Raw genomic sequence first — 26,777 nt, 5'->3', positions numbered from 1 at the left:
GTACAACATAATAATAGAATATAATCTTATATAACAGTACTCACAACAAGATCATGAGGATTTTATTATATCTTTATTGATATAAATTTTCTACTAGTAAAAATAATACACACATAATAAGAACATAAAAACAATCTGTATGTAAAGAAGTTATAACACATAGATAAAATAATTTTAATTAAATAACAACATTAGTCTCTTAAAGTTTATTTCATCTTATACTTTCACTACTGCAAGTATGCTCTCCAAATGTTAAAATCAACTACCTCCCTTCTGTTACAACTGGCATGGTCTACAATCTCTGCATTAATGTATAGGAAGGAGTACATGGGTTCACGATTAAAATGGTATAACAGTTAACAGTACACTTGTCATTAGTTCTTTCTTATGTTCAGCTTGAAGCAGTATAGTCTGCTTTACTCGAGGAGTGTAGCTACTTCTATCAGTTTTACTGACATCTGGAATTATCAGAACGAGAGAAAATACATTAAAACATAAAAGAAATGCATTCAGTTATAGAGGTTTTCTACTATTAGGCTTTGTAGGACTTCCAGTTTCTATATAACACCCGGGTTTACAAACTCGAATGCCTTTAAATTTTCGATAAAACACCTTATATTTCATGTGGCGAAAATAACTTTTATAATAATATTGAAACAAATATAAAAAAACTTCCTTCTGTGTTTTGTAATTTGTTTACTAACCTTTTCATGGACCATTTTACAGATATTTTTGCCACAAGGGATACAAGCTGGTAGGTGGTAATAATGACACGAACTTAGGCTTACGACAATGTCAAGCTGATGGGACGTGGTCAAACTTTAATCAACAAATTAGGTGCAAAGGTAAGAATTACATGTTTATTTTTGTTGTTTTGTTTGAAGTTAAGCACTAGGCAACATAACAAGCTATCTGTACCCTGACCACCAGAACATTTTATTTTCTGTGTATGTCAAAAGCATAAGTTAAGGATTTCTAATGTGGTATTTTTTATCACCTGCTCTTGTTTTCATCGAAAGCTGAGATGAGCATCGTGATCCATTAACGACTTTCACTAGCACCGTGTGTTCTGCAAAATCATTCTTATAAAGTTATATCCATTTTTGAAACAATTGTATTTAAAAAAAGATAAAAAACGGCATATTTTGTGCACAGTATTAAAGGTGTTGAGTTTTATCGTTGTTTCACCACCGACCGTTAATAAATTCATTCTAAACTTGTTTTATTCACATGTGAAGCGATACTTCCATAACTTACATGTGAACTTTTGTAGTTACTTTGTTATATTAGTAACAGTTGCTGCCAGAAGGCTGGCATGCACTAAATAGAAGAAAAATTTATTTTCGATTGCTATTTCTACATCTCTACCTTTATAAACATTTGATTAAAACAACTATATCGTAATGGCCGTTTATTGTAAGCTTATTAAAACGTAGACACGTGGTTTCATTACAACACTGCAGGTTTATTTTGTAAATTTAAGTTAAAATGATATGTGAAAAAGAAAATTTCGTTTCTTCCTTAAATTGTTTTGATATTGACTATTGGGACTAAATATAAAAGCTCACATTGAGATATGGTGTCAAATAAATACTTTAACTCTCAAATTGCAGTTTGTTTGTTTTTTTATGCTGATCATTACGGCGGTGATAAACATCATACACTATTCTGGAAAATACATTGTTTGAATTGCTGTGACGATGAATGTAAAACTGATCAACAAATAGAGTGAAATCAGTGACCCTTTGTGTGAGACCACAGTAAAAAATAGAGTTTGTTGTTAAATATAAAGCTAGGCAATGGCCCATCTGTACCCGATATTTAGGGATATAAGCCCTAAGATTTACAACGTTGGAACCTGAGGGGTACAGTGATTAATGGAAATAGGTGTAATATTGATGATAAACGTATATTTGTATAACTTTTGTTGTTAAGGGCCAACAATGCGGCACACACTAACATGTGGGCACAAGAGAAAAACTGTGAGATTATAAAGTGCATGTTACCGATAATTGTAGGTTCCTGTTCGTGGACCTTTTAAAATCAAAAATACTGAATCTTGAAGGAATAAATTAAACAGTTTCACATTAAGCAGAGAGACTAAGCAATGGTAAATGATACATTAACTATAGCGCGTTAGTAAACTGATCAGTAAATATTACGTGGCAATGTAACACTGAGTACAATAACAAAATATACTGAACAGTAAATTTAACGTGTTATTGTAGCATTGAGTACAGTGACAGAATAAACTGAACAGTAAATGTAACGTGTCATTGTAGCATTGAGTATAGTGACAGAATAAACTGAACAGTAAATTTAACGTGTTATTGTAGCATTGAATATAGTGACAGAATAAACTGAACAGTAAATTTAACGTGTTATTGTAGCATTGAGTATAGCGACAGAATAAACCAAACAGTAAATTTAACGTGTTGTTGTAGCATTGAGTTTAGTGACAGAATAAACTGAACAGTAAATTTAACGTGTTATTGTAGCATTGAGTATAGTGACAGAATAAACTGAACAGTAAATTTAACGTGTTATTGTAGCATTGAGTATAGTGACAGAATAAACTGAACAGTAAATTTAACGTGTTATTGTAGCATTAAGTATAGTGACAGAATAAACTGAACAGTAAATTTAATGTGTTATTGTAGCATTGAGTATAGTGACAGAATAAACTGAACAGGAAGTTTAACGTGTTATTGTAGCATTGAGTATAGTGACAGAATATACTGAATAGTAAATTTAACGTGTTATTGTAGCATTGCGTATAGTGACAGAATAAACTGAACAGTAAATTTAACGTGTTATTGTAGCATTGAGTATAGCGACAGAATGTACTGAACAGTAAATTTAACGTGTTGTTGTAGCATTGAGTTTAGTGACAGAATGTACTGAACAGTAAATTTAACGTGTTATTGTAGCATTGAGTATAGTGACAGAATATACTGAACAGTAAATTTAACGTGTTATTGTAGCATTGATTATAGTGACAGAATATACTGAACAGTAAATTTAACGTGTTATTACATAGGTAAGAAATATTCAACTTCTCTGTTTTGACTAGAGACCAGGTCTCTTGTGATACGTATTAAATAACTCTATTATCTGAAAACAGCAAAATCTAATTATATTCCATAGGTGAGAAATATTCATCTCCTCAGTTTTGACTAGAGACCAGGTTTTATAGATTTATTTTACTTATTGTAGTGAACTAATAAAATTTACCTTTTTCAAAGATATGTAGAAGGCAGTTAGGTCTACAACTTTGAAATGTGAAAGTGTTTCAGTATAAAAATAATAAAAAACCAATTGAGTAAAAATAAATAAATGTGGAATTTTGTTTCCACGTTGATGTATCTGTTACAAGATGTAATAAAGTATCACTTGATCACAGCTGATATATCTACTAGTAATTGAGAGCTCTTAGCCGACGATCATGCCAGATAGCTCACATTCTTTAAGTGGGTTACGGTCTCATTGAAAAGGAATGTGTTAATAGTTTTGAGCTCCGATCATGCAAACATTGCAACTACAGTCGACAACCTAAGCATTGGTGTTCTGCCCTTCTCTATGTTATCTTCGATTATGGAAGGATTACAGCAGATACTTGTATTTAATTTTCCACAGCTGATCGAAACACTAATACAAATGGAATTCTCTTATAATGCAAGGAATAAACCTTCTGTAAGCTATTTGAAATTAGATATTGTGTTGTAGCTTTGATCAGAATCAACACTACTACTTCCAAGTTATGGTCAACGTTTTTGTGCCAGAATAATAAACTGATTTAAAAATAACGTGTTAGAAGAAATGATGGATCTATTAATGTAATCCTAATAAAACTATTTACTGATATAAAAACTACTTGTGCTGTACTGTTCTATGTGAACACTTTAAAAATTAATATGATTTTGATTAAATATCTTTTGTTAATTTTATTATAAAATATCTCAGTTCAGAAAGACATGAAAATTACCATCAAATACTTCAGTTTTACAAAGATGGTTATTCATATCTTATACACTTTTTGGTACAACACAAAACATTGTCTAAAATTATACACAAAGTATGGTGTCACCATTTCAGTGGCCAGTTTTGATCCATTGGTGCAGTTTGCATCTTCTTGGCCCCCCGCTGGTACAGCGGTATGCCTACGGACTTGAATCTACACTTTCAGTCTATTTTCATAATTATTATTATATGATATTGTAAAAAAAACGTATAAACTGACATTATTAGAGCCTAGTAAATAAAACTTTGTGATATTATTAAAGCCTAGTAAATAAAACTGTGTGACATTATTAGAGCCTAGTAAATACAACTGTGTAATATTATTAGAGCCTAGTAAATAAAACTTTGTGATATTATTAGAGCCTAGTAAATAAAACTGTGTGATTTTATTAGAGCCTAGTAAATAAAAGTGTGTGATATTATTAAAGCCTAGTAAATAAAACTGTGTGATATTATTAGAGCCTAGTAAATAAAACTGTGTGATGTTATTCGAGCCTAGTGAATAAAACGGTGTGATATTATTAGAGCCTAGTAAATAAAACTGTGTGATATTATTAGAGCCTAGTAAATAAAACTGTGTGATATTATTAAAACCTAGTAACTAAAACTGTGTGATATTATTAGAGCCTAGTAAATAAAACTATGTGATATTATTAGAGCCTAGTAAATAAAACTGTGTGATATTATTAGAGCCTAGTGAATAAAACGGTGTGATATTATTAGAGCCTAGTAAATAAAACTGTGTGATACTATTAAAGCCTAGTATATAAAACTGTGTGATATTATGAGTCTGGTAAATAAAACTGTGCGATATTATTGGAGCCTAGTAAATAAAACTGTGTGATATTATTAGAGCCTAGTAAATAAAACTGTGTGATATTATTAGAGCCTAGTAAATAAAACTGTGTGATATTATTAGAGCCTAGTAAATAAAACTGTGTGATGTTATTCGAGCCTAGTAAATAAAACTGTGTGATATTATTAGAGTCTAGTAAATAAAACTGTGTGATATTATTGGAGTCTGGTAAATAAAACTGTCTGATATTATTGGAGCCTAGTAAATAAAAATATGTGATATTATTAGAGCCTAGTATATAAAACTGTGTGATATTATTAGAGCCTAGTAAATAAAACTGTGATATTATTATAGCCTAGTAAATAAAACTGTGTGATATTATTAGAGCTTAGTAAATAAAACTGTGTGATATTATTAGAGCCTAGTAAATAAAACTGTGTGATATTATTAGAGCCTAGTATATAAAACTGTGTGATATTATTAGAGCCTAGTAAATAAAACTGTGTGATATTATTAGAGCCTAGTATATAAAACTGTGTGATATTATGAGAGCCTGGTAAATAAAACTGTGCGATATTATTGGAGCCTAATAAATAAAACTGTGTGATATTATTAGAGCCTAGTAAATAAAACTGTGTGATATTATTAGAGCCTAGTAAATACAACTGTGTGATATTATTAGAGCCTAGTAAATAAAACTTTGTGATATTATTAGAGCCCAGTAAATAAAACTGTGTGATATTATTAGAGCCTAGTATATAAAACTGTGTGATATTATTAGAGCCTAGTAAATAAAACTGTGTGATATTATTAGAGCCTAGTATATAAAACTGTGTGATATTATGAGAGCCTGGTAAATAAAACTGTGCGATATTATTGAGCCAGATAAATAAAACTGTGTGATATTATTAGAGCCTAGTAAATAAAACTGTGTGATATTATTAGAACCTAGTAAATAAGACTGTGTGATATTATTAGAGCCTAGTAAATAAAACTGTGTGATATTATTAGAGCCTAGTATATAAAACTGTGTGATATTATTAGAGCCTAGTAAATAAAACTGTGTGATATTATTAGAGCCTAGTATATAAAACTGTGTGATATTATGAGAGCCTGGTAAATAAAACTGTGCGATATTATTGGAGCCTAATAAATAAAACTGTGTGATATTATTAGAGCCTAGTAAATAAAACTGTGTGATATTATTAAAACCTAGTAAATAAAACTGTGTGATATTATTAGAACCTAGTAAATAAGACTGTGTGATATTATGAGAGCCTAGTAAATAAAACTGTCTGATATTATTGGAGCCTAGTAAATAAAACTATGTGATATTATTAGAGCCTAGTAAATTAAACTATGTAGATAAGGTTTGAAAATAAAAATCGATTTGGTACTAATACTGTTTAATAGTTTTTTAAACTGTGAAATTTCACTACAACTACTAATATACACTGGTACAGTAAAATTGTTACAAACAATAAAAACCCAGTTGATTGTCACCATCCCTAATTTGATAACTGTGTGAAAATTGATCTTGTATCCTGTTGACCAATTAGTAGTTAGTTATTTAAAAATCATGTGTCCAAATCATTTTTTTTCCTTTGGTATTTAATAACTTGAGGCTTTTCTTACTTTGTTTAACAATTGAAACACTAATGCCATACTGTTTTTAATGTAAAGTGTTGGATGAAAGAATATTTAATCAAATAAAAAATGTGTTTCTTACTTGTTATTTTATAAAAAACAATTTATAACTTGTTTGAAGCTGTTGGAATAGTTGCTCTGATAAACAAAAGTTTAAAGATATTGGCTATCATACAAAAAGTCACATCTGTTGAATAGCTGAATAGAGCAAACAAACAGTACTAAAGTTATTTCACTATTTTCTTTTTATTCTAGAGGGATAATATTTTGTATTACATCCACTAAAGATGATATTATTATAAAAATATTGTGTATAATGTATACTGATTAAAATCTTTCATATGTACTTAGATGCAACCCCACCAAACATCACGTGCCCAGAGGATTACATCTATAACACGGATTTTCACAAACCAACAGCCTATCTTAGCTGGAAACTTCCTACTGCCAGTGATAATAAACAGTTAAAAGAAGTTCAAATAATTCATCCACCACATGTTCATAAACCACCACATCATTTTCCAATTGGCAAGACAAAGGTTGTTTATGAGGCAGTGGACCATGCTCAATTGTCATCAACTTGTTCATTTTCTGTTATAATTAAAGGTACATTTAGTATAAGAACTTGTGAGTATTCAAAGAAGTTTCTATAAGTATAACTTCTGTATGTAGCCCCATACAGTTTTACTACAGTTTTCTTATATTTAATACAAAAATATATTTATTGGTTCTTTAAGAATGTTGAAACTCTTGAATTTATGGATGTCAGGTATGTTTTGATTCAGTGTTAACTTGTGGATGTCAGGTATGGTTTGATTCAGTGTTAATTTATGGGTGTCAGGCATGTTTTGATTCAGTGTTAATTTATGGGTGTCAGGTATGTTTTGATTCAGTGTTAATTTATGGATGTCAGGTATGTTTTGATTCAGTGTTAATTTGTGGATGTCAGGTATGTTTTGATTCAGTGTTAATTTATGGATGTCAGGTATGTTTTGATTCAGTGTTAATTTGTGGATGTCAGGTATGTTTTGATTCAGTGTTAATTTATGGATGTCAGGTATGTTTTGATTCAGTGTTAATTTATGGGTGTCAGGTATGTTTTGATTCAGTATTAAATATATATGTAAAAAAAGCTTTCTCTACCCATACCAACCATTTTTACATACATATTTTTCTCTACAAGTGGGCTTTCTCATCATCACGGATAATTCAGTGTTAATTGAAAAGTATACAAAACTACTTTAAACACTAAGATTCCTTAAAGTCTTATGACTTTACATTTCCACTTTACTCTCTAGTCTGCATCTGTTCATTGGCTCACCATCAACCTGTACATGTAATTCACAGTTCACTTTCCATGTTACAATCTGGTCTGCATCTGCTCATTGGCTCACCATCTACCTGTATATGTAATTCACATTCCACTTCTCCATGTTACACTCTGGTCTGCATCTGATCATTGACTCACCATCTACCTGTACATGTAATTCACAGTTCACTTCTTATGTTACACTCTGGTCTGCATCTGATCATTGACTCACCATCTACCTGTACATGTAATTCACAGTTCACTTCTCATGTTACACTCTGGTCTGCATCTGATCATTGACTCACCATCTACCTGTACATGTAATTCACATTCCACTTCTCCATGTTACACTCTGGTCTGCATCTGCTCATTGGCTCACCATCTACCTGTACATGTAATTCACATTCCACTTCTCCATGTTACACTCTGGTCTGCATCTGATCATTGACTCACCATCTACCTGTACATGTAATTCACAGTTCACTTCTTATGTTACACTCTGGTCTGCATCTGATCATTGACTCACCATCTACCTGTACATGTAATTCACAGTTCACTTCTTATGTTACACTCTGGTCTGCATCTGATCATTGACTCACCATCTACCTGTACATGTAATTCACAGTTCACTTCTCATGTTACACTCTGGTCTGCATCTGATCATTGACTCACCATCTACCTGTACATGTAATTCACATTCCACTTCTCCATGTTACACTCTGGTCTACATCTGCTCATTGGCTCACCATCTACCTGTACATGTAATTCACAGTTCACTTCTCATGTTACACTCTGGTCTGCATCTGATCATTGACTCACCATCTACCTGTACATGTAATTCACATTCCACTTCTCCATGTTACACTCTGGTCTGCATCTGATCATTGACTCACCATCTACCTCTACATGTAATTCACATTCCACTTCTCCTTGTGATACATCTAGCCCACATCTGATCATTAGTTTACCATCTAGCTTTATATGTACAGTTCACCTCTCGATGTTACACTTTGGCCTGAATTTGACATTGTCTCACCATCTACCTGTACCTGTATTTCACTGTTCACTTCTCCATGTTATGCTCTCAGTGATGTCGAGAAAACCCAGTTGTAGAGAAATATATATGTAAAAACAGCTCGTTTTGTTACACTTCATCTTACATCTGATCATTGTCTCACCATCTACCTACACATGAATGTCTTGGTTTTCTCCTTCCTGTTACACTTTAACCTACATTTTTGCTTTATTACACCTTTTTTGAATATTTTGCCTTGATTTAATTATAATTTTTACATTTTCAGATAATGAACCACCTCAGGTTAAGTCTTGTCCTTCTGATATTGAAGTTGCTCATGAAAAAAGAACAGATTTTCCTGTTGTTTGGGATGAGCCACAGTTTGAAGTACTATATCAGATAAATTTTTAACTTTTTCTAAATATGTAAATTTTACTGGAAGGAGACTAAATGTAATGTTGCTTTTTTAAATGTTATAAGAAACATCCAACATTACTATTTAAAACACTAGAAGCTATGAATTGTTATAAGTGAAAACAGAATATTAATATTACATCATCACAGTAAATCAGTATTATAAAATTTTAAGTATTACAATTTCAAATAACCTGAGTTAAATTATAAGTTAGAAGTTAGTTAAATATAGAGATATACATGTATTTCTTTGGGGAAGAAGGGTCTCTAAATATTTCTTGAAAGGTATAATACAATGCTTCATAGCCACAAACAGAATATGGTAAAACTTTCATTGCCACGTTCTGCCAAATATTGTATTCAATAGGCAGGTCCAGATGTAGACACTTGTGTTTTGTTTGTTTGTTGTTAAGTGCAAAATTACACAGTGGACTCTTTCTGCTGTGCCTACTACAAACATTGGAACTGTTTCTAATGGTTTAAACCCTTAAGTTAGATTTACCATTATGCCACTGGGATGTAGACACTGGTCATCCTTTGGAAATGTAAATTATTGCATAATCTATTGTAAATTTGAAATATTTTCTGCCTACGAAATTAAATTATTTTATATTCTATTAGGATAACTCTGGAAAACTTCAAGATCCAATTCAAAACAAAAAGTCAGGAGATTTATTTTCTTGGGGAAAAGCAGTGGAGGTGAAATATTCAGTCAGTGATTTCTCAGGAAATACTAACAAATGCACTTTTAAAGTGAAGGTGAAACGTGAGTTTATTATGATGTTTTATTAGAATGAAAAAAACACTAGTTGGTTTGGAGCTGATGACACTGTGTTGTTATCTTATTCTGTGATAAGCTAAACACAACTGAATAATTCCTGTTCACCTTCAGGTTTCTATTGTAATACTTCCTTTGATTAGGAAATTATGATGCAGCAATGTTCAGATACCATTAATGTTCAATTCTAAATTAGAATTGTGTACCAAAAGAAAGAACACCAGACAGCAGCTGCTCTTAACCTCACAGTCGAATTGAATGTTATAGCAACTACAACATCCAGATGGAGACTGTAAATTTTCAGTATATTTAATAGCAGTTTGACCTTTTAATACATCAATATATCAACCTGTGTGTCATGCCGAAACCAATTTAATTAGAATTTACTTTACTTATTTGTTTTACTACAATGATGTGATATGTCTATTTTGAAGGGTTAACACTGTTAATAAATAAGTTGAAAATGAGGTTTTCCTTATCACACATAGTTATCCATTCATTTATGTACAAGTGATGGATCATCCATAGGTGTCATTTTAAGTAAAGGTCTGACAATGATGTAAATTTTGGGTAAATTTAAAAAATACACACCATTGTACGACATAGAGTTATAAAGAATTGTACTGAATTAAAAATGTCACTCTTCTAACACATCATTGTATTACATATAGTTATAAAGATGACATTGAATTTAAGTATCTTTCTCTTCAGACACATCATTGTAGTATATATAGTTATAAAAATGGTATTGAATTTAAGTATCTTTCTCTTCTGACACATCATTGTACTATATATAGTTATAAAGATGGTATTGAATTTAAGTATCTTTCTCTTCTGACACATCATTGTACTATATATAGTTATAAAGATGGTATTGAATTTAAGTATCTTTCTCTTCTGACACATCATTGTAGTATATATAGTTATAAAGATGGTATTGAATTTAAGTATCTTTCTCTTCTGACACATCATTGTACTATATATAGTTATAAAGATGGTATTGAATTTAAGTATTTTTCTCTTCTGACACATCATTGTATTACATATAGTTATAAAGATGGTATTGAATTTAAGTATCTTTCTCTTCTGACACATCATTGTACTATATATAGTTATAAAGATGGTATTGAATTTAAGTATCTTTCTCTTCTGACACATCATTGTAGTATATATAGTTATAAAGATGGTATTGAATTTAAGTATCTTTCTCTTCTGACACATCATTGTATTACATATACTTATAAAGATGGTATTGAATTTAAGTATTTTTCTCTTCTGACACATCATTGTATTACATATAGTTATAAAGATTGTATTGAATTTAAGTATCTTTCTCTTCTGACACATCATTGTACTATATATAGTTATAAAGATGGTATTGAATTTAAGTATCTTTCTCTTCTGACACATCATTGTAGTATATATAGTTATAAAGATGGTATTGAATTTAAGTATCTTTCTCTTCTGACACATCATTGTATTACATATACTTATAAAGATGGTATTGAATTTAAGTATTTTTCTCTTCTGACACATCATTGTACTATATATAGTTATAAAGATGGTATTGAATTTAAGTATCTTTCTCTTCTGACACATCATTGTACTATATATAGTTATAAAGATGACTTTGAATTTAAGTATCTTTCTCTTCTGACACATCATTGTACTATATATAGTTATAAAGATGGTATTGAATTTAAGTATCTTTCTCTTCTAACACATCATTGTACTATATATAGTTATAAAGATGGTATTGAATTTAAGTATCTTTCTCTTCTGACACATCATTGTAGTATATATAGTTATAAAGATGGTATTGAATTTAAGTATCTTTCTCTTCTGACACATCATTGTACTATATATAGTTATAAAGATGGTATTGAATTTAAGTATCTTTCTCTTCTGACACATCACTGTACTATATATAGTTATAAAGATGGTATTGAATTTAAGTATCTTTCTCTTCTGACACATCATTGTAGTATATATAGTTATAAAGATGGTATTGAATTTAAGTATTTTCTCTTCTGACACATCATTGTACTATATATAGTTATAAAGATGGTATTGAATTTAAGTATCTTTCTCTTCTGACACATCATTGTACTATATATAGTTATAAAGATGGTATTGAATTTAAGTATCTTTCTCTTCTGACACATCATTGTAGTATATATAGTTATAAAGATGACATTGAATTTAAGTATCTTTCTCTTCTGACACATCATTGTAGTATATATAGTTATAAAGATGGTATTGAATTTAAGTATCTTTCTCTTCTGACACATCATTGTATTACATATAGTTATAAAGATGGTATTGAATTTAAGTATCTTTCTCTTCTGACACATCATTGTACTATATATAGTTATAAAGTTTGTGGCTTTTTCAAGGTCACTGATTTCATGTATCATATTCTTCATTTTTTTATTAGTTATGCACATCCTTTGTAATGTAGTGCCAATACTTATGTTACTGAGAATGCAGGCAATCAATATTTCTGTGACAGTACAATAAACATAAAATATTTGTCTTGTTAATGACTGCTATTTATCATAACTTATGTTATATCATTAATTTTTTTCAAAATAGGAATACAAATATCCTGTTAATAACTATATAAATATATTTATATCTGTTGGCTATGTCTGGATATGCCTCTTTTTACTTATGTCTAAAAATACCTATTAGTTTGCTAAATGTTTTATATCAGTATGTGTCTGGAAACAACTTTATTCATGTTGAATATCTCTAGAAATAAATTTATACTTATTGTATGTGTCTGGAACTATCTTTATACCTCTTACATATGTTCAGAAATATCTTTATACCTGTCAGATATGTTCAGAAATATCTTTATACCTGTCAGGTGTATTCAGAAATATCTTTATACCTGTCAGGTGTATTCAGAAATATCTTTATACCTGTCGGATATTTTCAGAAATATCTTTATACCTGTTGGATATTTTCAGAAATATCTTTATACGTGTCAGATATGTTCAGAAATATCTTTATACCTCTCAGATATTTTCAGAAATATCTTTATACCTGTCAGATGTGTTCAGAAATATCTTTATACCTGTCGGATATATTCAGAAATATCTTCATACCTGAAGAATATGATTGGAACTATTGGTGGGAATGTCCTCCAAATATTACAATATGAAATTAGGGAGTATACAAGAAATTCATACATTTTATTTTCAAAAGTGAATGGAATTATTCTTCACCATTCACACCTCAACTCTGCTATGTTTGTTTAAATATCAAGGTGAAGGCAAGGCTATGCTAAAATGTTGCAACTTTATTTTTGTTAAAGTTATTGATGTTCAATGTTTTAAAAATTTCATCTAATTCTCTTCTTGCTGTTGTCAAAGTGAGACATATTATTAAGATTTCATAATCTAACTTGTTAAGATGTTGTTTGTTGATCTACTCACAATGCTTGTGAAAGGCCATCTGTGCTGGTTGTCCATCATTTTGAAATGATAGAGAGAAGGCTTCCAGTTCACACTCCCATCTTTTGGGCTACACTTTACCAACAAATAGTGTCCTTCACATTATACAGTTTATATGGCTTACATGTTGTGAGTGGAGTGCCATAACTAATAAACCAATTGTGTAAATACAATATTCATAAGAATAAGTAAGCTAACAAAAGACTGAATGTTCACTTTGAGTTTAAAAACAAGATTAATAAAGTTTATTATCAATTAACATTCAGTGTTTACATAAGTTCTAAAATATCTTAGGTTAGTAAAGTCTTCACTCACGACATAAACATTTAATTATTAAGCACTTTAGTACTTAATAGTAGGAATCAACAAGATTTCCAAATAATTCATGTGCTCTCCCAAAAAAAACACCCTATTGAATTTGTAAGTAACACAACTTACTCCTCAAGGTACCACTTACTATATATTATATACACATATATATTACTAATATGCTAAAAAAGTCACTAAATTTTCGAATACAATAATCCAAAAATGTCTACAACAGCGATTGTTTTGTCTACTACTACTTACCTACCTGACCATGTCAGTGAGGCTATCCCTAGACGTCTGGACTGTCACTATAATATTTTTCCAGCTTATGTGACTGGTCTGTGTGTATTCACTTTTGATATTTCAGTAAATATATGCAGATTTTTTTTATAAATTATACACATATCATTCACACGCTTAAATATTTTTTCAACACAATTCAACCCAACAGATGGTGCTACATATTGATAGATAGATATGCAAGAGTTTCTGAAGGTAAAGTATATAAGTTTTAGAAGTATAGCATGAAAAGTAAACAAATAATAGTATTACTACTCTTAAAATGATCCTGATATGAAAAGTAATAAAACAAGAACTAAAACCAGAGTCACAAATATAAAACTCTAATCCCCACATTGAATACATTATCTGTAGGTCAAAGTCAGAATTACATTTTAAAATTTGGGATTTTAGTTTTAATTCTTGTAAAAGTTATAACTATCAGGGATATAGCTATACTGAAAGTTTATAGATGTTGTGTCCATTCCATAGACATATAAAAACTGAACAAATAAATAATAAAAATAAAAAATAATTTAAGGGAAAATGGGGACTATTGGTTATTCATCTAAATCAAAGTAAGTACTGCAATAAAACATACACAAACGTGATACTAGTGCAATAAACTGTACGCAAACGTGATACTAGTGCAATAAACCGTAAGCAAACGTGATACTAGTGCAATAAACCATACGCAAATGTGATGCTAGTGCAATAAACCATACACAAACGTGATACTAGTCCAATAAACCATACACAAACGTGATACTAGTCCAATAAACCGTACACAAACGTGATTCTAGTCCAATAAACTGTACACAAACGTGATACTAGTCCAATAAACCGTACACAAACGTGATACTAGTCCAATAAACTGTACACAAACGTGATACTAGTCCAATAAACCGTACACAAACGTGATACTAGTCCAATAAACCGTACACAAACGTGATATTAGTCCAATAAACCGTACACAAACGTGATACTAGTTGGACTAATTTTAAAACAGTTTTCAATCCCTACTTTGGTTCGCATTATGATCTGTAGGGCTAAATGAAGCAGTCTACATTTTTGTCCAAAGTACCTGTTTTATAAATTAATTGCACAGTATATATATATCTGTATTCTACTGAGTTTGAGGTGAAGATAGTGTGCATCCTCTTCCTACAACAAATTAGAGGTTATATTGCTGATACCACTTAGTTTTGGACTTAGTTTATCTACCATGTATAGCCTGTTACTCTCTAGCCACTCTACACTTTGGAGGACATCCAGTTTTACTTTATGCATAGGAATATTCTATACCTTTTCTTCAATGGACTATGATATCACATCAGTTAGATCCTAATCTAACCATTTCTTCTCCCTTTTGGTTGTGCTCTTCCATTTCTTCTGCCAGTGTCTGCAACATTTCTTTTCACACTGGACAAAAAATGTACAGAAGTGGTGCAGTCTTCTTTATTAAAAGGTTCATCAGTACAAAATATTCTTTGGATGCCTTTGAAGGGTGCTTCCTTATATTCCATACACCTCTCCTTCCACTTCTTTAATTTAGGATTCTAGTAGTATGTGTGAGCAGAGATAATATCAGAAGTTATAATGTTTCTGTACTATTTCTGATATGTTATTATGTTCTCTCACACTTCCAACCCATCCTTACAACTGAAAACTGATGTTTTGTTTTCTGCCTTAACTCCGAGTGGTAATTCAGTACAGTCAAAAGACCTAGGAAATTAGGAAGGTGTGTCACACTCCTATTGATGGACAATTGTCGAGTGTGACACACAGTGTGAACCACAATTATCGTGAGGTACATAAGAGTGCAAGGCTTATGGCACACAAAAGAATTTTTTTTGCGTATAGAAGGAACCAATGAATGAGAAAAGTTATGTATGTGTGAGAAGAGGTAGAAACCTATTGGAAATCTATTTTCAGTGTAGATAGCAAAATTATAACTTTCGTGATGCCCTCTGATATTTCATCCCATGGTAAAATGAAACTGTGATTTATGGAAATATATAATAAATAACATAAGAATGACTTGGAAACAGATAAAAAGGTTTATGACAAAATAATTATCTTGTGTTGTATCAGCATCTAAAATGAAATATTTATTCTTACAAATCAGATCATTTGTTTAATCACCGTGATATTGACCGAAGAAATTATTAACAAAAGTATCAAAACAAAAACTTGTGAACAGTAAATTAAAATCTGAAACTGATTTCTTCTAGTGGGTAAGTCTAGAGAAAATGCAAAATTTGCAATATTTTTTTGAGTTAGCAAAAGATGAAGATTAATAGAATTGCCAGGGGTGAGAAGGAAGCTGTTGAGCTCTGTGATTTAACAACACCCTAAAACACCAAGTAAGTACCCATTTTTAAAGTTGTTCATAGTTTAGTAGTGGCTGTGAATAAGGTCTGACAAGTTAGTTTTAAGGAAGATGGGCATGACTTAGGTATTGGTGGGATCTTAGTGAGTATATACGTATTAGTGAGGCAGCCATTTTAGTTCTTAAGCAGCAATCTCATGTGACATCCTCCCCCAATAAATTACAAGTGTCAGTTTAATAAGTTTTATATTTAACATGTTAAAATAATAAAGGTACTGAATACTGGTGTTAGCTTACAATAATAATTAAGTTAATATTGATGAAAATATTAAGGTACAGTGTTGTTCTTGTGATAGTGCAAAGTTACATTGGGCTATGTGCTGTGTCCACTATGGGAACCAAACCTGGATATTAGTATTGTCAACCCACTAAGAGACATAATACATAATAATAACTGAAAGTATAAGTTAATGGTAATTTTCTTTTAACTGTAAGTACACTAATGGTGTATTCTCCTATATGTAGTGCATAAAATTTAAACTAATTTCGTGTCATTCTATTAAAGGAATGCCCCAAGATGTACAAACACAAGATGTCCTGGTTAGAAGACAACTTGGTTTGTGTAATAACAGATATGTCTACAGAGATAGTGACTACATGGCAGGCAGCAGTCTCTCTGAATACGACATACCTTGCATGACATTGAAGAGGTGTGTTCCAGAACATAATATCACTAAAGGCTCACCAGACCCAGCAAGTTGTCTAATAAATTTATCAAGGTTCAGCTTGCAGAGTACATTTCATATATGGAAAAGATAGGCCATTCAAATACAGGCAAAATATGTTTGTTGAGATGAAAGACCTATTTATTCGAGAAAAGAAAATGACAGGCTAAGACATCAGTTGAAATGTCAAGGCAAAATTCATATTGTCATATGTTATCTTCCAAGGAAAGAGGAAAAAAAGGAAAAGTTTCAAGGCAGTATGTCTCCAAGTGATCCTGTGGAAATGTACCACACATCATCACACATTAACACTGATCTGTTCATGGGTTGTTAAAGAATCCCTTTGTTCACAAAAAAGCATGTGGGAAAGTATGTTATATTATTGATAGGCGCAAGTCGTGCAGCTGTGATGTTAACAAAAAGAATGTATTGTTTGTCTTCCAAGCCATATTACCTATTATGTACAACCTCTTGACAGAATTTTCTTTAAGCAGCTGAAGAATTTCTTGCAGCAAGAAATTACTAATTGGATACGTAGCAACTCAGTCTGATGCCTGACAAGATATCAGTTTAGGCCACTTTTGACCTAAACATGGAACTAGGTTGTGGCAGTTGGTTATGAGACAACAGGTTTCTAGGCATGCAGGATTTTTCTGTATGATCCTACTTATATTCCTGGCCATTATTTAGCAGTAAGGACAGTGTTGCAGAGGCTGTCTTGGTAAGATAAAGGTGTGCTACATCTAACTATACTGCAACAACAGAGTGGTGACAGATGATAATCATCACTTCCTACGTCATTCCAAAATGCTTCTGTTGAGAATACCTGCAGCAAGAAAACCAAAGGTTACAGTTAGAACATGCCAAACAGCTGACACCAGATATAAAGCCAAAGGTTACAGTTAGAACATGCCAAACAGCTGACACTAGATGTAAAGCCAAAGGTTACAGTTAGAACATGCCAAACAGCTGACACCAGATATAAAGCCAAAGGTTACAGTTAGAACATGCTAAACAGCTGACACTAGATGTAAAGTCAAAAGTTACAGTTAGAACATGCCAAACAGCTGATACTAGATGTAAAGCCAAAGGTTACAGTTAGAACATGCCAAATAGCTGACACTAGATGTAAAGTCAAAGGTTACAGTTAGAACATGCCAAACAGCTGACACTAGATGTAAAGCCAAAGGTTACAGTTAGAACATGCCAAACACCAGATGTAAAGTACTGTGAGAGAAACAAAGTTAACAAAAGGTGAATAATGTGCAGAGAAGACAAAGAAACCTGTCCTCATACTAAAGCCAACAACAAGGAAAAGAATGAGAAAGGCTGCACCACATTAAAAGAAGAGGTTTCTGAAGAAGCAACAATGAGTTAAGATCAAAGTTCCTCTAGCAGTAAAGCACAGATGATGAAAGTAGAACTTTGTCATGCAAGAGCAATTACAGTTCAGCATGTTCTACATTAAGGACGGTCCCACATGTGACTGGATAAGATTTGTGACTTGTGGACATAGACAGCACTATGGCTGTTGCTTTGGTTAGATCATGTTTTCACAAGTCATGATGTTCTGATTTGGTAGTTTGGACTCACGCTTGTTACGGTGTATTCTTTTATATAAGCACTTGTTTTGCAATACCAGTGCCTCGTGTAAGACTTTATTTCATTAAACCTTTACAGGAGAAACGTTTTTTTGTATCTAGTATATTACCACATATCTTAGTTTGGCATCTTTGGCAACATTAAATAAAACACTTTTTGTATATATGGTAGAATATTGATAATTTATTTTAAAACAGAGTAGTCTATAAAATGTGCATGTAAATTTTAGATGTCCACTTACAGGGGGAATATGCAACTATGAAATCTTCTCTTGACTTACTCTGATTAGTATTTTTGGTTAATCCTCCTAATTCAGACCCTTTATGAAGTAATGACTTTTCTATCATTTGTTTCCTACTTTTTCAATACATTTATGATTCTTATTCCCAATTATGATGCTTATTTACTTTAAATATAAACTAAAACCCTCTAGAACGTAGATAGTTAAAAATAAGCATTTCTGAATAATAATTTTCTTATTAACAGCATACAGCTGTCCTTATGAGAGGCCACCAGAAAATGGATTCTTGGTTTGTGATAGATCACTGGAGGGGCAGTTTTGCAGGGTTTCATGTAAAGATGGTTTTGACTTCTCTGAGGATCCTGAAGACTTTTACTTTTGCAGCCAGAGACATGGCAAAGGAGTTTGGTCACGTTTGCCAACTTCAAGATCTAAACATCCTTTTAAATTCCCATGGCCAGACTGTGCAAGTGGGTGTAATATATGGTATTATTTGTAGCAATTTATTTGGTGACTTATCAGTCTAAACTTAGCATCTGTGATATTGAAATTATTTTTAAAACTATATTATAATACAAAATTTAGTTGTTTAGTTAAATTTTAAAGTGTCTCTTAGTTTGTGTTAAGTTTCTTTATTTTAGTCTTAGCTCTTACACTGTTTTCTTACTGTTAAGTTTTAACATGAAATGGCATCATATTTTCTGGTTAATTTGTCACTGCTTTATTTGTATCATGATAGTCAAACTGACGTTATAAGTTACATTAAAACTAGAACCATATCCCAAAGAACTAAACATATGATAGTTTTTTTCAGGTTTGTCTTTCCATAAAAAAATGTTATTTATTAAGTTGTTTTTGGTAAAGATGTCTATTAATATTAGGAATATCTTGGTAAAGATGATATTAAGTTATGACTAGACATATGCAATTACGTATTGAAAAAGTGTAGGCCATAATTAAGATAGCTACCTTTCTGACAGGTGTGATTAACATATAATCTGTCTAATAATTTTCATATCATACTATTAAAAACTACTTACTATTCTTAGGAGATTTGGTCATGCATTTGATATTTTAATGATACCATAGAATATTTGGGTAGATTATGTGATACAGGTTACATAAAAATTCACCTTTTTGTCACAATGAAAAACATTATTCTGTGATTTTCATTATTTATTTAAATACTATGCTTAGTAATGTACAACAATTAAAACAATTATTTTTATAGTAGTCTCAAGAATCAGTTCTTTTCTCTGGTCAACTAGTGTCATTCTCTGATTCTACCATTTATTTTTATAGTAGTCTCAAGAATCAGTTATTCTCTCTGGTCAACTAGTGTCATTCTTTGATTCTGCCATTAATTTTTATAGTAGTCTCAAGAATCAGTTATTCTCTCTGGCCAACTAGTGTCATTCTCTGATTCTGCCATTTATTTTGATAGTAGTCTCAAGAATCAGTTATTCTCTCTGGTCAACTAGTGTCATTCTCTGATTCTGCTATTTATTTTTATAGTAGTCTCAAGAATCAGTTATTCTCTCTGGTCAACTAGTGTCATACTCTGATTCTGCCATTTATTTTTATAGTAGTCTCAAGAATCGGTTATTCTCTCTGGTCAACTAGTGTCATTCTCTGATTCTGTCATTTATTTTTATAGTAGTCTCAAGAATCAGTTATTCTCTCTGGTCAACTAGTGTCATTCTCTGATTCTACCATTTATTTTTATAGTGCACTACTAACATTATTTGAATGATGCTCTCACTGTGGAATTCAGTAATCTACTAAATTAATCCTCAGATTATATTGTTTATTTTTACAGTAGTCTTTCAAAACAGTGAAACTTTAATCAACTGATGTATCTCTCAGATTATATTGTTTATTTTCACAGTATTTTAAAACAGTGAAACTTTAATCAACTGATGTATCTCTCAGATTATATTGTTTATTTTTACAGTAGTCTTTCAAAACAGTGAAACTTTAATCAACTAATATAATGCTCTCATATTCTTGTCCTCCATTAGCACAGCATTAAGCCAAAACTGGATTTCAATGCCCTGGATAGGTACAGCACAGACATCTCATTGTGAAGCTTTGTTCTTAAGCTACAAGCAAACTTATAAAATACATTTGTTCATTGCCTGATTTCTGTATCATACATTGCTGTATATGGCTGTTACTATTATACTTGTTTTCTACACCAAGAATGCTGTGTACAACTCCTGTTGTTATACATGTTTTGTACATCATAGAATGCTGTGTATAGCTCCTGTTGTTATACCTGTTTTTTACATCATAGAATGTTGGGTACAGATCCTATTGTTATACCTGTGTTTTACATCATAGAATGTTGGGTACAGCTCCTGTTGTTATACCTGTTTTGTACATCATAGAAAGTTGGGTACAGCTCCTGTTGTTATACCTGTTTTGTACATCATAGAAAGTTGGGTACAGCTCCTGTTGTTATACCTGTTTTGTACATCATAGAAAGTTGGGTACAGCTCCTGTTGTTATACCTGTTTTGTACATCATTGAAAGTTGGGTACAGCTCCTGTTGTTATACCTGTTTTGTACATCATTGAAAGTTGGGTACAGCTCCTGTTGTTATACCTGTTTTGTACATCATAGAAAGTTGGGTACAGCTCCTGTTGTTATACATGTTTTGTACATCATAGAAAGTTGGGTACAGCTCCTGTTGTTATACCTGTTTTGTACATCATAGAATGCTGTGTACAGCTCCTGTTGTTATACCTGTTTCGTACATCATAGAAAGTTGGGTACAGCTCCTGTTGTTATACCTGTTTTGTACATCATAGAATGCTGTGTACAGCTCCTGTTGTTATACCTGTTTTGTACATCATAGAATGTTGTGTACAGCTCCTGTTGTTATACCTGTTTTGTACATCATAGAAAGTTGGGTACAGCTCCTGTTGTTATACCTGTTTTGTACATCATAGAATGCTGTGTACAGCTCCTGTTGTTATACCTGTTTTGTACATCATAGAATGTTGTGTACAGCTCCTGTTGTTATACCTGTTTTGTACATCATAGAAAGTTGGGTACAGCTCCTGTTGTTATACCTGTTTTGTACATCATAGAATGCTGTGTACAGCTCCTGTTGTTATACCTGTTTTGTACATCATAGAAAGTTGGGTACAGCTCCTGTTGTTATACCTGTTTTATATATCATAGCATGCTGTGTACAGCTCCTGTTGTTATACCTGTTTTGTACATCATAGAAAGTTGTGTACAGCTCCTGTTGTTATATTTGTTTTGTACATCATAGAATGCTGTGTACAGATCCTGTTGTTATACCTGTTTTGTACATCACAGAATGCTGTGTACAGATCCTGTTGTTATACCTGTTTTGTACATCATAGAATGCTGTTTACAGCTCCTGTTGTTATACCTGTTTTGTACATCATAGAAAGTTGGGTACAGCTCCTATTGTTATACCTGTTTTGTACATCATAGAATGCTGTGTACAGCTCCTGTTGTTATACCTGTTTTGTACATCATAGAAAGTTGGGTACAGCTCCTGTTGTTATACATGTTTTGTACATCATAGAAAGTTGGATACAGCTCCTGTTGTTATACATGTTTTGTACATCATAGAAAGTTGGGTACAGCTCCTGTTGTTATACCTGTTTTGTACATCATAGAAAGTTGGGTACAGCTCCTGTTGTTATACCTGTTTTGTACATCATAGAATGCTGTGTATAGCTTCTGTTGTTATACCTGTTTTGTACATCATAGAATGTTGTGTACAGCTCCTATTGTTATACCTGTTTTGTACATCATAAAAAGTTGGGTACAGCTCCTGTTGCTATACCTGTTTTGTACATCATAGAATGCTGTGTACAGCTCCTGTTGTTATACCTGTTTTGTACATCATAGAAAGTTGGGTACAGCTCCTGTTGTTATACCTGTTTTGTACATCATAGAATGCTATGTACAGCTCCTATTGTTATACCTGTTTTGTACATCATAGAATGCTGTGTACAGCTCCTGTTGTTATACTTGTTTTGTACATCATAGAAAGTTGGGTACAGCTCCTATTGTTATACCTGTTTTGTACATCATAGAATGCTGTGTACAGCTCCTGTTGTTATACCTGTTTTGTACATCATAGAATGTTGTGTACAGCTCCTGTTGTTATACCTGTTTTGTACATCATAGAAAGTTGGGTACAGCTCCTGTTGTTATACCTGTTTTATATATCATAGCATGCTGTGTACAGCTCCTGTTGTTATACCTGTTTTGTACATCATAGAAAGTTGGGTACAGCTCCTGTACAGCTGTGTCATTGTTACCTGTTACAGATTGTAAATATAACCACCCCAAGACACAGCAAACTTCTGACATTGGTAGCTGTGTCATTGTTACCTGCTACAGATTGTAGATATAACCACCCCAAGACACAGCAAACTTCTGACATTGGTAGCTGTGTCATTGTTACCTGTTACAGATTGTAAATATAACGACCCCAAGACACAGCAAACTTCTGACATTGGTAGCTGTGTCATTGTTACCTGTTACAGATTGTAAATATAACCACCCCAAGACACAGCAAACTTCTGACATTGGTAGCTGTGTCATTGTTACCTGTTACAGATTGTAAATATAACCACCCCAAGACACAGCAAACGTCTGACATTGGTAGCTGTGTCATTGTTACCTGTTACAGATTGTAAATATAACCACCCCAAGACACAGCAAACTTCTGACATTGGTAGCTGTGTCATTGTTACCTGCTACAGATTGTAGATATAACTACCCCAAGACACAGCAAACTTCTGACATTGGTAGCTGTGTCATTGTTACCTTTTACAGATTGTAGATATAACCATCCCAAGACACAGCAAACTTCTGACATTGGTAGCTGTGTCATTGTTACCTGTTACAGATTGTAAATATAACCACCCCAAGACACAGCAAACTTCTGACATTGGTAGCTGTGTCATTGTTACCTGCTACAGATTGTAGATATAACCACCCCAAGACACAGCAAACTTCTGACATTGGTAGCTGTGTCATTGTTACCTGTTACAGATTGTAAATATAACCACCCCAAGACACAGCAAACTTCTGACATTGGTAGCTGTGTCATTGTTACCTGTTACAGATTGTAAATATAACCACCCCAAGACACAGCAAACTTCTGACATTGGTTGCTGTGTCATTGTTACCTGTTACAGATTGTAAATATAACCACCCCAAGACACAGCAAACTTCTGACATTGGTAGCTGTGTCATTGTTACCTGTTACAGATTGTAAATATAACCACCCCAAGACACAGCAAACTTCTGACATTGGTAGCTGTGTCATTGTTACCTTACAGATTGTAAATATAACCACCCCAAGACACAGCAAACTTCTGACATTGGTAGCTGTGTCATTGTTACCTGTTACAGATTGTAAATATAACCACCCCAAGACACAGCAAACTTCTGACATTGGTAGCTGTGTCATTGTTACCTGTTACAGATTGTAAATATAACCACCCCAAGACACAGCAAACTTCTGACATTGGTAGCTGTGTCATTGTTACCTGTTACAGATTGTAAATATAACCACCCCAAGATACAGCAAACTTCTGACATTGGTAGCTGTGTCATTGTTACCTGTTACAGATTGTAAATATAACCACCCCAAGACACAGCAAACTTCTGACATTGGTAGCTGTGTCATTGTTACCTGTTACAGATTGTAAATATAACCACCCCAAGACATAGTAAACTTCTGACATTTGTAGCTGTGTCATTGTTACCTGTTACAGATTGTAAATATAACCACCCCAAGACACAGCAAACTTCTGACATTGGTAGCTGTGTCATTGTTACCTGTTACAGATTGTAAATATAACTACCCCAAGACACAGCATCAGTGATTAATATCACAATTTATTAGTTAGCTAATTGGTTAGTTCACCATTATTGATTACTTAATTTATTAGTTTGGTAATATTACAAGCATGGGTAGCTGCAGGGGAGCATTAATCCTCTCTGGAAAATGAAAAAAAAACTTTTCATTTATTCATTCATTTTATATATACATGTACCCTGGATTTAGACTTTACCATTCTCCCAAAGAAGCTTCTCATGATTGCAAGGTTTTATAGCTTTAAGTACTCATCATACAGATTTATTTATTTATTTTCAAGATGTAATTAAGTTTGTTTGTTTGTTGGGAATTAAGCACAAAGCTGCACAATGTGCTATTTCTGCTCTGCCCACATTGGGTATCAGAACTCCGTTACTAGTGATGTGAGTCCCTAGACATACTGCTGTGGCATGCAGTTAAGTAATTAACACATTAATAAGTTGTGTGTCCACGGCTAGTTTGATCTAACCCTCAGAAGATACTAAGTTCTTACCTTACTGCCATGTGTTGGACATAGTGAATTATACTGAATTTACATCATGGACTTACTGCCATGTGTTGGACATAGTGAATTATGCTTAATTTACTCGTGGACTTACTGTTATGTGTTGGACAGAGTGAATTATACTGAATTTACTTCATGGACTTACTGTTATGTGTTGGACATAGTGAATTATACTGAATTTACTTCATGGACTTACTGACATGTGTTGGACATAGTGAATTATACTGAATTTACTTCATGGTCTTACTGCCATGTGTTGGACATAGTGAATTATACTGAATTTACTTCATGGTCTTACTGCCATGTGTTGGACATAGTGAATTATACTTTACTTCATGGACTTACTGCCATGTGTTGGACATAGTGAATTATACTGAATTTATTTCATGGACTTACTGATGTGTGTTGAGAATTTTGACTACTTGGCTTGATAGTAAATGCAAGAGATTTTGAGACAACTTGTACTTGTGCATGGAGACCTTCTTAGCAAGTTGAACATTTGAAGAGACAGATATGTGTGAGTAGTTCTAGAACTCTGTCTTCTGAGATTTAAGGTTCTTATAATCCTCACGTGCAGAGACAGTGAGGAAGAGGGACAGGAATATCCTCGATACAATAAAGTCTTAGAAAGACCAGTGAACAAACTGATAGGTGTATTAAATGTGATTCTTGATACAGTAAAGTCTTAGAAAGACCAGTGAACAAACTGATAGGTGTATTAAATGTGATTCTTGATACAATAAAGTCTTAGAAAGACCAGTGAACAAACTGATTGGTGTATTAAATGTGATTCTTGATGCAATAAAGTCTTAGAAAGACCAGTGAACAAACTGATGGGTGTATTAAATGTGATTCTTGATACAGTAAAGTCTTAGAAAGACCAGTGAACAAACTGATGGGTGTATTAAATGTGATTCTTGATACAGTAAAGTCTTAGAAAGACCAGTGAACAAACTGATGGGTGTATTAAATGTGATTCTTGATACAATAAAGTCTTAGAAAGACCAGTGAACAAACTGATTGGTGTATTAAATGTGATTCTTGATACAATAAAGTCTTAGAAAGACCAGTGAACAAACTAATTGGTGTATTAGATATAATTAGATACCAGTTGTCATTGAGAGTGAATCCTTTGGATAACATTGTCACCTAGGGAAACATGGAGGGGAAGTTATGAGGATAAAGGTAATGTGTGTAATAGACAGATGATGTGAAGAAAATGGTAAGCTTGATGTGCTGTGGATGTAACAGACTATGACAGAGTTCTTTGCAGTGGAAATTACACTGCAGGGTTATTTTTGAGATGCATGATTGTTACGTAGAAGATTTCCAGATGTAGCAGCATAGCTCATAAAGATGTATTGATGTTCATACATCATTTTGATATGACATCTTAACCTGTATGTTTTACAGTTTCTTAAAATGGCAATTTTTAAACACGTTCATCATCAACAGTGACTAAT

General features: G+C 32.4%; 1 protein-coding gene across 1 annotated transcript in view; it reads left to right on the top strand.

The window, feature by feature from the left end:
• LOC143251821 (uncharacterized) overlaps window positions 1-26,777 on the top strand; it is a 124,687-nt gene that overhangs the window by 26,365 nt on the left and 71,545 nt on the right. The window contains exons 5-9 of the mRNA XM_076503061.1: window positions 727-845; window positions 6,815-7,069; window positions 9,074-9,174; window positions 9,823-9,967; window positions 19,174-19,398. The gene's annotated coding sequence lies outside the window, so the exon portion shown is untranslated. The remainder of the gene's footprint in view (window positions 1-726; window positions 846-6,814; window positions 7,070-9,073; window positions 9,175-9,822; window positions 9,968-19,173; window positions 19,399-26,777) is intronic.

Source organism: Tachypleus tridentatus, chromosome 6 (genome assembly GCF_004210375.1).
Source record: "Tachypleus tridentatus isolate NWPU-2018 chromosome 6, ASM421037v1, whole genome shotgun sequence".
Lineage (NCBI taxonomy): Eukaryota > Metazoa > Arthropoda > Merostomata > Xiphosura > Limulidae > Tachypleus > Tachypleus tridentatus.
The sequence above is the reverse complement of the archived record's forward strand: the minus strand, read 5'-3'. Positions and strand labels throughout refer to the sequence as shown.